Here is a 12,374-nt window from a genome sequence, read left to right as displayed (position 1 = left end):
TTTTGCTATTTCTTGGGCCGCTCCCGCGGCATATGGAGGTTCCCAGGCTAGGGGTTGAAACAGAGCTGCAGCCACCGGCCTACGCCAGAGCCACAGCAACGCTGGATCCGAGCCACATCTGCAACCTACACCACAGCTCACAGCAACGCCGGATCGTTAACCCACTGAGCAAGGGCAGGGACCGAACCCGCAACCTCATGGTTCCTAATCGGATTCGTTAACCACTGCGCCACGATGGGAACTCCCGTTCACATGCTTTTAAACATAAAATACTACAGGGGACTTAAATACAAAAGCACCATTCCTCTACTGTGCCACTCCAATCACCCACCACCACCCTCTCCCATGCGACTGACCGGCTCTTTAAGGGCAATATTCCCAACTCTTATGGCTGCTGCATCTGACATTTACTGCCAACTCTTGAGATCTATCTCCAGATATCCTTACTTCTTGACTTACGAATTTTAGACCTCTTGACTTTTGTTAGGATAGATGAAAATTTTACTCACTTAGATGTGCACCAACTGTGACTACCAGCACCCTCATTGATCTATGAGAAAATACTTCCACTGAATTTGGAAAACCCTATATTTCATTTATAATTATTTTAAATGATAAGGCCCAAGTGCTGTGGCAGTAAAAGTAAATTTATGCAGGACAATTTGACAATACAGTCAAAAGCCTTTAAAAACATGCAGACCTCTAACCAAGAAATTCTAGTATTTGTGGATGAGTGCGAAGGCTGAACAGTATTGTTTTTAATGATAATAAGTTAAAAGGCTGGAGTAGCCGTATCAGTTTCAGACAAAGTAGAATCAAGAGCAAGGAAAAATCACCAAGGATAAGAAGGGATACTATGTCATGATAAAAGGGTCAATTCACCAGCAAGACATAATAACCCTAACTTTGAATGTCCCTAATATTAGAACCTCCCAATAAATAAATCAAACACTGATAGAACTAAAAGTAGAAACAGACAAACCTGCTCTTGGAGCCTTCAACATTTCTCTCTCAACAACTGATAGAACAACTAGATAAAGAAAGACTCAATATACCAAAAAAACAATAGGATCTAATGGACATTTACATAATACTCCATTAAACAATAAAATATACATTTTTTCAAACAACCAAAGAATAAATGTTAAACTGTATCCTAGGCCATAATTACAAAAATCAGCAAAAGATATGAGTAGACATTTTACTGAAGAGCATGTAAATATAGCAAATAAACACATGAAAAGATGTTCAATATCACAGCCATTAGGGAAATGCAAAATTAATGCCATGTGGAGATATCACTACACACTTATGAGAACAGGTAAATTTAAAAATAATGTCAATACCATCTGCTGGTGAGTGTGCAGAGAACTGGATCTCTCATACATTGTTGGTGGAAATAGTTTGGTAGTTACTTAAAAAAACTAAACATGCACTTACCGTATGACCCATCAATCATACACCTGGATATTTATCCCACAGAAATGAAAACTCGTATCCACACAAAAACTTATACTGATTGTTCACAGCTGCTTTATCTATAATACCCCCAAACTAGAAACAAACAACATGTCCCTTAATAGATGGTTAAGCAAACTGTAATGGATTCATATACAGAATACTATTCAGTCCCACAAAAGAATAGACAACTGATGAGGGGACAGCTTGGATGGATATCAGGGGCATTATGTTCAGTGAAAAAACGTCCACCACAAAAGGTGATATACTTATGATTCCATTTATATAACATTATTGAAATAATAGGAGTTCCCATTGTGGTACAGGAGAAACTAATCCAACTGAGAACCATGAAGTTGTGGGTTTGATCCCTGGCCTTGCTCAGTGGGTTAAGGATCCGGCATTGCTGTGGCTGTGGTGTCGGCTGCAGCAACAGCTCCCATTAGACCCCTAGCCTGGGAATCTCCATATGCCACGGAGTGTGGCCCTAAAAAGCCAAAAAAAAGGAAATAATAAAACTATAGAGACGGAGATTAGCTGTTGTCAGGAGTTAGGGATGGGGTAACGGGGCAAGTGGTGAGTGTGACTATGTAAGGGTAGCAGGATGGAGATCTTTGAGGTGCTGGAATAGTTCTTGATTGTGGTAGTGGTTACACAAATCTACACATATGATAAAATGGCATAGAACCATACACAACTTTATACCAGTGTCAAACACTTGGTTTTGATATTGTACTGTAACTATGTAAAATGTAACAATTGGGGGAAACTGGATAAAAAGATTCCATAGAACCTCTCTATACTATCTTTTGTTGGTGGTGGAGGATGAGGAGCATGCCTGTGGCATGTGGAAGTTCCCAGGCCTGAGACTGACACTCGCCATAGCAGTAACCCAAGCAACTGCAGTGACAACACTAGATTCTTAACCCTCCCTCCGTGCCACAACAGAACTCCTCTGTATTAGCTTTGCAACTTATGAATCTGTAATTATTTCAAAATAAAAAGTTTTTTAGAAGAAAGTAGCAAACAAGAACAAGAACAACAACAAAAACAAGGATATTACTTAGGTCCACAGCCATACAGAATTGATTAAATAACATCATAGACCATCTAAGAAATCATTAAAAGAATACTGCAAAATAATATTCACTTAATACTGTGGAAGATACTTCATATGACATATTTAATTTAAAAAGCCCCAAAACATTCAAAGTGATCTTTTTTTAAAAAAGAGTATATTGTTCAAAAGAGTCCAGAAGGAAATCACCACATACCCTGTGTGGTGAGATTACAGGTAATTTCTATTTTCATCTTGTGCATTACCCATATGCATCTTTTTCTGCAATAAATATGTATTTTATTTTATTTTATTTATTTATTTATTATTATTATTATTTTTTGGTCTTTTTGTCTTTGTTGTTGTTGTTGTTGCTATTTCTTGGGCCTCTCCTGAGGCATATGGAGGTTCCCAGGCTAGGGGTCGAATCGGAGCCACAGCAACGTGGGATCCGAGCCGCGTCTGCAACCTACAGCACAGCTCACGGCAACGCCGGATCGTTAACCCACTGAGCAAGGGCAGGGACCAAACCCGCAACCTCATGGTTCCTAGTCGGATTCATTAACCACTGCGCCACAACAGGAACTCCTAAATATGTATTTTAAGTTTCAAGTTTAAATTTAAGTTGCTTTTAGGGAGAGGGTCACAGATATGGCGGCCTTTAGGATGGGAAAGCTGACAACCATGCCAGTAGGTCTAATATGCGCATCTATAAGTGTGCATGTGGCCAAAGAAGAGGAATCCAGAAAGCAGCTAGTGAAACCAGAGCAGCTCCCCATGTACAGTGCATCACCTCTTCAGTCTAAATATGTTGAAGAACAGCCAGGTCATTTACAAATGGGCTTTGCATCCACTCGCACTACAACTGGTCATTATATTGGCTGGTGCAGGGGTGCTTATGATGTCTTTGTGAAAAATGGGATAATGGATACAGTACAATTTGGAAAAGATGCATATGTCTATTTGAAGAATCCACTTTGAGACTTTCTTCCAAAAATTGGCATAATTACAAAAAGGTTCTAGGTTTAAGAAAATTGCTTATCCACTGGGACCAACCACTATAGGAACAACTGTTTGCTATAGTAATAACTGTTCAGTCAGTAATAACTGCAAAGATAACTGGGAAAAGGCATATACTACAAGCCAGCAAATTTATGAAGCAGCTAAGTCACTGTGGACAAAAAAACCAAAAAACAAAAAAGAGTCGCTTCCTGAATCTAAAGAAAACACTAAGCTAGGAAGCTCTGCTGAAATAGCAATACCTGTAAAAACAACTCAGAACTTGAAACAGTCAGTGCCTTTGCCAACAGAACTCAGCTCTGAAACAAAGACAAATCAGAATCCACCTCAGGTGCTACACAGTTTTTGCATGACCCCAGGCTCATGGATCATGGGCAGTCCCATCCAGAAGATGCAGATACGTACAGCATGAGAAGTTGAAATAGTCTGCATAGAGAACTACAAGATGTATGAAGTTGCAAATAACGATGGAAAAAATCATGTAATGAGTAATCGTGATGCATAGAGTATTAAAAAAAAGTTTTCCCCTTACATTTTCTAATGTATAGTTTGAAGAATCACACAAGTGATTAAAATACAAACCATGATTACAATCCAAACAATAGCAAATGATCAATGAAAAGGTAGATGTACAATATTAGGATGTATTTGATGACTTTTATGGGTGTTTATAAAAAATAAAGAGTAAATATATAAACACTGATGAGATTAAAATCTGAGAAAATATGTGTATATATAAATATTTATACATATACACATATATATGCTCTTTTGCTTTTCTGAATTAATGTCAGCTAAATAGGAATGGTGCCTGGAAGAATGTGTTCTCTTCTCTGCTTTCATTTTTCATTTCCTGGAGCTGGAATAAAATATCCATATTTTATGGAAAAAAATAAATAAATTTAAGACGCTTTTAGTTATAAAAAGCTCCTAGGTTGAGGTTATGGCTGTCTACAAGAAAGCCATGATGGTCAGACGATGAAGAGAGGCACCAAGCAGCCCAAGAGGGTGGCCAACTACTGAAGGTGGGAAGGAATTGGGTTCTGGTCAAAACAGAGTCTTCTGGTTAAGATTGCGAAGGACATGGCCTGTGGGTCCCCTAGGACTCACCTTGTAGTCAAAGATGATGTTTCGCTTCATGAGATTATCAGGTTTTAAAACTATTCTGGTTGTGGAGCATTAGGTAGTGCTCTATTTGCTGGTAGGAAGCTTTAATAGACTGGAAAAAAAACTTTCCTTTGTAGTAAATACCCAAGGTGGGCTGAGTTAGCTGGCTTTTTGAAGTCTTGCCCAATGCTTCCAGCAAATCAAGACTTTATGCAGCACCAAGTGGGTTTGGCAGTCCTCAAGGCTGAGCCCTCTCCTTTTCTCCAGGGTCACATTCTCTTTTTATTTCTCTTTGTGGATGACTCCCAAATCCACATCTCCGGCCCTGACTTTCAGATTTACACTTCCAATCAAATTGCTTGAGGCATACCTCTACCTTGCCGGAGGTATCTATATGATGAATATGATGATGATGGTAATGGTTTTAAATAGATCTGCTAATTACTTTACTCCCCTTCCTTCAAAAGGTAAAGTTGAATTCCTTTTCCCTTGACTCTCAGTGACTCAAGGGCGTAACTTAATGACTTATTACTAAAAAATATGTCAGAAGAGATGCTGCATGATTTCTGAAACTAGATCTTAAAAAAGATACAGCATCTACACCTCTGTCTCTGTCTGGTGGCCTTTGCAACATAGTTGCCATGTTGTGAGGAAGCTCAGGCCACATGGAAAGGATGTGAGAGGGCATATTAGTTTGCTAAAGCTACCATAACAAAATACCACAGACTGGGTGGCTTAAACAACAGAAATTTACTTTCTCACAGTCCTGGAGGGTGGAAGTCCAAGACCAAGGTGATGGCAAGTTTAGTTTCTCTTTTGAGACCTCTCGCCTTGGCTTGCAGACAGCCACCTTCTCTCTGTGTTCTCCCATGGGCTTTACTCTGTGCACAAGCATCCTCAGTGTCTCTTCCTCTTATAAGGACACTACTCAGAGTTCCCACTGTGGCTCAGTGGTAACAAACCTGACTAGTATCCATGAGGAAGCAGGTTCAATCCCTGGCCTCACTCAGTGGGTTAAGGATCTGGTGTTGCACTGAGATGTGGTATAGGTCACAGATGTGGCTTGGATCTTACATTGCTGTGGCTGTGGTGTAGGCCAGCAGCTGCAGCACCAATTTGACCCCTAGCCTGGGAACTTCCATATGCCGCAGATATGACTTTAAAAAAAAAATTTTAGATAAACAGTATCTTCCTATTGGAGTTGTCTAATACTGTACAACAAATCTCGCCAAAACATAGTGGCTTAAAGCAACAATCATGTATTATATCTCACAGTTTCTTTGAGTCCAGAATCTGGAAGAGACTTGGCTGACTGGTTCTGCCTCCGAGTCTCTCACAGAGTTGCACTCAGGTATTGGTTGAGACTGCAGTCCACTGAAAGCTGACAGAGGCAGGAGAACCCTGCTTCCAAGGGGGCTGGCTACATGGCTGGGAAGTTTGCTCCTCTCCATGTGCACCTCTCTATGTAGTCTCTTGAGTGTCTCTGTGGCACAGCAGTTTGTTTCCAGAGAGCAAGTGATTTAGGAGACCAAGGCAGAGGCTGAGAAGAGACCAAGGCCGAAGAACACCTTTTGTGACCTGGCCTCAGAGTCCTCACCCATTGTCCTGTCTGCTGCATTCTGTAGATCACATAGGTTGACACTGATTCAGTTTGGGAAGGGACCATGCAAGGGTGTGAATACCAAATGACAAGGATCTTTGAAGACCTTCTTGGAGGCTGGCTACCATAATGATAATAAGAGATACCATCAGTTCGATACCTATCATGTGCTTGGCTTTAGATGGAAATAATCTCATTTAATCCTCACTATAATTTTATGCAGTAGATTGTATTTGTCCCCAGTTTATAGGTGAGAAAGGCTAAGAGTCATTAAATGTTTTGCCTAGGGACATGCAGCTAGCAAATGGAGAAGAGAGCTGGAACCCAGCTTGGTGTGACCTCCTCCTAGCCTGTCCATGCTCTCCTGGCCTTGAAACCTCCAAGCCAGTTTCACCCCTCTGTTCCCTCTCCCTGTTACCGCCACCAAGTTTATAAATTCCAGCAGTGTTTATCCTCCCCTTCATCCTCTTCCAACCTTGCTTCTACTGTCCTGATTCAGGATGGTTCCCAAAAGTATAAAATGAAAAAATATGTTGTTGTTAAATTAAGGAGGAAACTCTAGCAATCTGTTATAGCCCTACTTACTACTTACTTTGAAACCCACACCATCTACTGTATGACGATCTTCAAGAGAAATGTGCAGACTCAGAGAAAATGGTGAAGCAGGAAGCCAAATAATCTCAGTGGAATCTGTGCCCAGATCAGAAAACAAGACCAGGACAAGACATGGGAAAGCAGGATTATAAGAAGAGGCAGAGAACAAGAGCCCTTCTCCCCAGCCATTAATCCCAGCCTGGTTTCTCTGGCTCTGGCAAGAGAATGAAGTTTTGAAGGCCTTTAAAAATACCCTTTTTAAAATTTAATAATGACTTCTGAGAAAATACAATTTTTGTAAGCCTTTCCTAGTGTATGTTTTTAATTCAAGGTTATATTTGCTCAGCTCACTGATGGTATGTGAAGTCATCTTGTTAGTATTGGGGCCACCAACCCTGTTTACCAAGGGGACATGCCACTTTCCCTCCCCCTGGGAGCACTCACTGCAGATGAATGGGAGGCATAATCAGGCATTTGGTGAGGGACCCTCCCCCAACACGATATACTGATTTGTGTAAATAACTGAATGTTACTGAGGGAGGGGGTAATTATAAAAGACATCATCATCTCCTGAAACTGAAGCTCAAACGACTGCCTTTAATAAACTTTAAGTGTTAGAGGAAGGGTAAAATTTGTATAACTCAAAATCATCCCATTCTTTCATCTCCTCTCCCCCAACACTGCCTATTTTCCTTTCGCTCCTGTCAGTGACTGTTATTTGAATTGCCCTGCCCATGGAAGTTTCCGGAAGAAAATTTTACTCTGAATATGAGAGAGAAATAAGATACATCCTTTGGTGGCAAATGCTCAGTTACATAGAAAAAAACAGTGCCTTTGGTACATACACCTGGGAAATACATAACTGAGAATTTGGCAAACTGGTCTCACCACACCCTACAGGACTGTCCTGGGTCACTGACTTACTTGTCTTTCTCTGACAGCTCATTTACTCAAATTGTAGTACAGCTGTTTCTGATATCTCTAATTCAGTGATTTACTTGACTTCCTCCAGCCCTATGTCTTGAATTATCTTGGAAAATAACTTTGCTGGAGACTCAAGGGTTAAAAATAGGATACACTGGAGTTCCCATTATGGCACAGTGGAAACGAATCCGACTAGGAACCATGAGGTTTCAGGTTCAATCCCTGGCCTCACTCAGTGGATTAAGGATCCAGCACTGCCTTGTAGTGTAGGTCACAGACGAGGCTCAGATCTGGCAGTGCTGTGGCTGTGGTATTGGCCAGCAGCTGTAGCTCCAATTCAGCCCCTAGCCTGGGAACCTCCACATGCCAAGGGTGTGGCCCTAAAAAGCAAAAAAAAAAAAAAAAAAAAAAAAAAAGAAGAAGAAAAAAAAAAAAGCACTGACCCTGAATAGCCAAAAGTATCCTGAGAAAGGAAAATCGAGCTGGAGAAATCAGGCTCCCTGCATTAAGACTACACCACAAAGCTACAATCATCACAACAGTACAGTACTGGCACAAAAACAGAAATATAAATCAATGGAATAAGATAGAAAGCCAAGAAATAAACCCATACACCTATGGCCAACTGATCTACAACAAAGGAGGTCAGAATACACAATGGAGAAAAGACAGTCTCTTCAATAAGTGGTGCTGGGAAAACTGGGGAGCAACATGTAAAAGAATTTGAAATTAGAACACTCTCTAGTTGTTGCCACTGTGGCGCAATGGGATTGGCAGCTGCTTGGGAGTGCTGGGATGTTGGTTTGATCCCCAGCCTGGCACAGTGGATCCAGTGTTGTTGCAGCTTAGTTTGTGGCTGCAGCTCGGATGTGATCCCTGGCCTAGGAGCTCCATATGCCTCAGGGTGGCCAAAACAAAACAAAACAAAACAAAACTCAAAATGGATTAAAGACCTAAATGTAAGATCAGATACTATAAAACTCTTAGAGGAAAACATAGGCAGAGTACTCTGACATAAACCACAGCAATATATTTTGGATTCACCTCCTAGAGTAATGAAAATAAAAGCAAAAATAAACAAATAAGACCTAGTTAAACTTAAAAGCTTTAGCACAGAAAAGGAAACCATAAGCAAACTGAAAAGACAGCCCACAAATAGGAGAAAATATTTGTACCTGAAGCAACCAACAAGGGATTAATCTCCAAAATATACAAGGAACACATGCAGCTCAATATAAAAACAAACAAACAAACAAACAAAAAACAATCCAATCAAAAAATGGGGCCATTCATCAAAAGTTCACAAGCAATAAATGCTGGAGAGGATGTAGAGAAAGGGAACCCTCCTACATTGCTTGTGAAAATGTAAATTGGTGCAACCACTATGGAAAACAGTATGGAGTTTCCTCAGAAAACTAAAATGAACTACCATATGATCCAGCAATCCCACTCCTGGGCATATATCCAGACAAAACTATAATTCAAAAAGATACATGTACTCATATGTTCACAGCAGTACTATTCACAATAGCCAAGGCATGGAAACAATTTAAATGTCTATTGACACACGAATGGATTAAGAGCAAGCAGTACATATACACAATGGAATACTTCTTAGACATAAAAAGAATGAAATAATGCCATCTGCAGCAATATGGCTGCAACTAGAGATGATCATACTAAGTGAAGTAGGTCAGAGAAAGACAAACATCACATGAGATCACTTCTATGTGGAATCTAAAAAAAAAATAATAATACTGGAGTTCCCATTCTGGTTCAGTGGGTTAAGAACCCAACTAGTATCCATGAGGATGTGGGTTTGATCCCTAGCCTTGCTCAGTGGGTTAAGGATCCAGCATTGCCACAAGCTGAAGTGTAAGATGTGGCTTGGATCTGGTGTTGCTAAGGCTGTGGGGCAGGCCGGCAGCCATTACTCCAATCTGACCCCTAGCCCGAGAACTTCTGTATGCCACACATGCAGCTCTAAAAAAAAAATTAATTTTTCAATAATGCAAATGGACTTATTCACAAAACAGAAACAGACTCACAGACTCTGAAAACAGCTTTATGGTTACCAAAGGGGACAGGTGTTGGGGGGTAAGGATGGATTGGGGGTTTGGGATTGGCATATGTACACTCTTGTATGTGGCTTGGATGGTCAACAGGGACCTGCTGTATAGCACAGGGAACTCTACCCAATATTCTGCAATAACCTATATAAGAAAAGAATATGAAAAAGAATGGATATGTGTATGTATATAACTGAATCACTACGTTTTAGAGAGGAAATTATCACAACATTGTAAATCAACTATACTTCAATAAAACGTTAAAAGAAAAAAAAGAAATGACTCCTCAAAAAAAAAAAAAAACAGGGAACACTGGCTAAGTGAAGTAAGTAAGAGAAAGACAAATACTGTAGGGTTTAACTTATTCATGGAATCTAGCAATCTCTCCCCACCCAAAAAGATCCCCCAAGTTTACAGAAACAGAGAACAGATTGGTGGTTTCTGGAGGCTGAGGGGTGGGAGGTGGGCAAAATGGGTGAATAGAGTCAAAATGTACAAACTTCTAATTATAAGCAAATAAGTCATGAGGCTTTATCATACAGCATGGTGAATATAGCTAATAATACTGAATTGTATATTTGAAAGTTGCTTAGATAGACCTTAAAAGTTCTCATCATAACAAAAAAAATCTGTAACTATGTATAGTGATGCATATATATATTTGCTTTTTAGGGCCGCACCTGTGGCATATGGAAGTTGCCAGGCTAGGGGTCAAATTGGAGCTACAGCTGCCAGCTTACGCCAGAGCCACAGCAACCCGGGATCCAAGCCATGTCTGCGACCTACACCACACTCGTGGCAATGCCAGATCCTTAACCCACTGAGCAAGGCCAGGGATTGAACCCATATCCTCATGGACCCTAGTCGGGTTTGTTAACTGCTGAGCCACGAAGAAAACTCTCTATATTGATGCACATTAACTAGACCTACTGGGGTGATCATTTCACAATATATACAAATAGTGAATCATTACGTGGTACACATGAAACTAATCTAATATATGCCAATTTTACCTCAATAAAAATAAAAAATTAAATGCTAAAAAACAGAGTACATTGTAAGCATGGTAGATGGTGAGGTTATGAGAGAAAAGATGCCGTCATCCACTAAAGATGAGAATATAAATTAGTGTGAATCAGTCAAGAACTGCACTGGGCTATCAGAAGCAGAGGGCTGCCTGGGGTAGCTTACAATATTTAAGACTTTGGTGGCTCAGCTCTAAGAAACAGCCCTCTAACAGGGCTTTTAAGGACCCAGACTTATTTGGCCTTCCTGTTCCACCAAACTCAGTTAATGGCATCCATCCTCAAGGTCACAAAAAGGCTGTTACAGCTCTTGCCATCACAACAGAAACCCATATAGGAGGGAGGAAAAAGGACTAGAAGCAAAAAGGACTTTTATGGAAGTCTCACTCAAAAGTTCTTCTTACATCTCATTGGCCACCCCATCTGCAAGGGAGGCCCAGAAAGATAGCTTTTTGATTATTAAGGGAATAAAGGAGAGTAGATACAATTACTAGCACTCTCTGCCATGAGGTACAGAATTTTTTGGAGGACAATTCAGAAACAGCTATCAAAATTTTTAAATTTAAATGCACGTGCCTCTTGAGTCAGAAATCTCCCTGCTAGGGATTTATGAGACGTGTTCTCACATATACGCATGTCCTTACACACACCATATACGCATGTTTCTTACAGCAGGGAGGGATTCATGGACATGCGTTTCAACTAAATGCAGTGTCTTAGTGAATGTCAAGCTCTGACCCATCGGATTAGCAACTTCTCTTCCTAAGGAGGAGGTAGGTAGAGAGAGGGAGCAGGGAAGTGGGTGGGGGATCTGTCTCTAAGCCAAAGCAGTAAAGTGGGGAGAAGAGCATAAATGTTTAGGGGGCCTAGAATGGGATTTATTAAGGAATATCGGGTGACTCAAAGATTCATTGGGATGGATGAAGGAACAGACTCTAGACTGGTTTTCCAGGGACAATTCTCACAATGTCTGAGAACCAAAGTACAAGGGAGCTGCTACTTCCATATCTCCAGGATCGTGCTGCCCTGCCATGGGATAGAAGCTACCATGGCCCCTGCTGGCTGTAGCAAAACCACAGTCCTCTGCCACCATTTCCCCTGCAGGGGTACCACCTCATGGAGTTCCCTTCTTTCTTACAAGTTTTATAGGGTGCATCTGTTGGTGGCACCTGGGTCCTGGGGGATCCCTAGGTGCAAAGAGTCTGAGAGATGGAATTTATAGTACTCCATCTCCAGTGTGGACAGCATGGTGGAATGGAGTTGGAGTAAGTGCTGAGTGAGATCATGGTGAGCGCAGACCTCTGTATCTGCTACCTCCACCAAGCATCTCATGTAGGTGCTTTTTAAAACACAGTCCCTCTCATAAGTGGAAGTCTACTGCCAAGTTTTAAGACATTTTTCTTTCTTTTTATGTGGCAGTGTGAAAACTAGATAGAATGAGGCTATGAAGTTATTGGCCAATGTCTGTCATAGAATAAGTGTTCAATACATGTTCACTACTCATCAGTAAGGAGATACCT

At 40.8% G+C, this 12,374-nt stretch overlaps 1 pseudogene; it reads left to right on the top strand.

The window, feature by feature from the left end:
• LOC106505583 lies at positions 3,157 to 5,029 on the top strand (annotated as a pseudogene).

This window comes from Sus scrofa, chromosome 13 (genome assembly GCF_000003025.6).
Source record: "Sus scrofa isolate TJ Tabasco breed Duroc chromosome 13, Sscrofa11.1, whole genome shotgun sequence".
Lineage (NCBI taxonomy): Eukaryota > Metazoa > Chordata > Mammalia > Artiodactyla > Suidae > Sus > Sus scrofa.
This window is presented reverse-complemented; position numbering and strand designations above follow the sequence as displayed.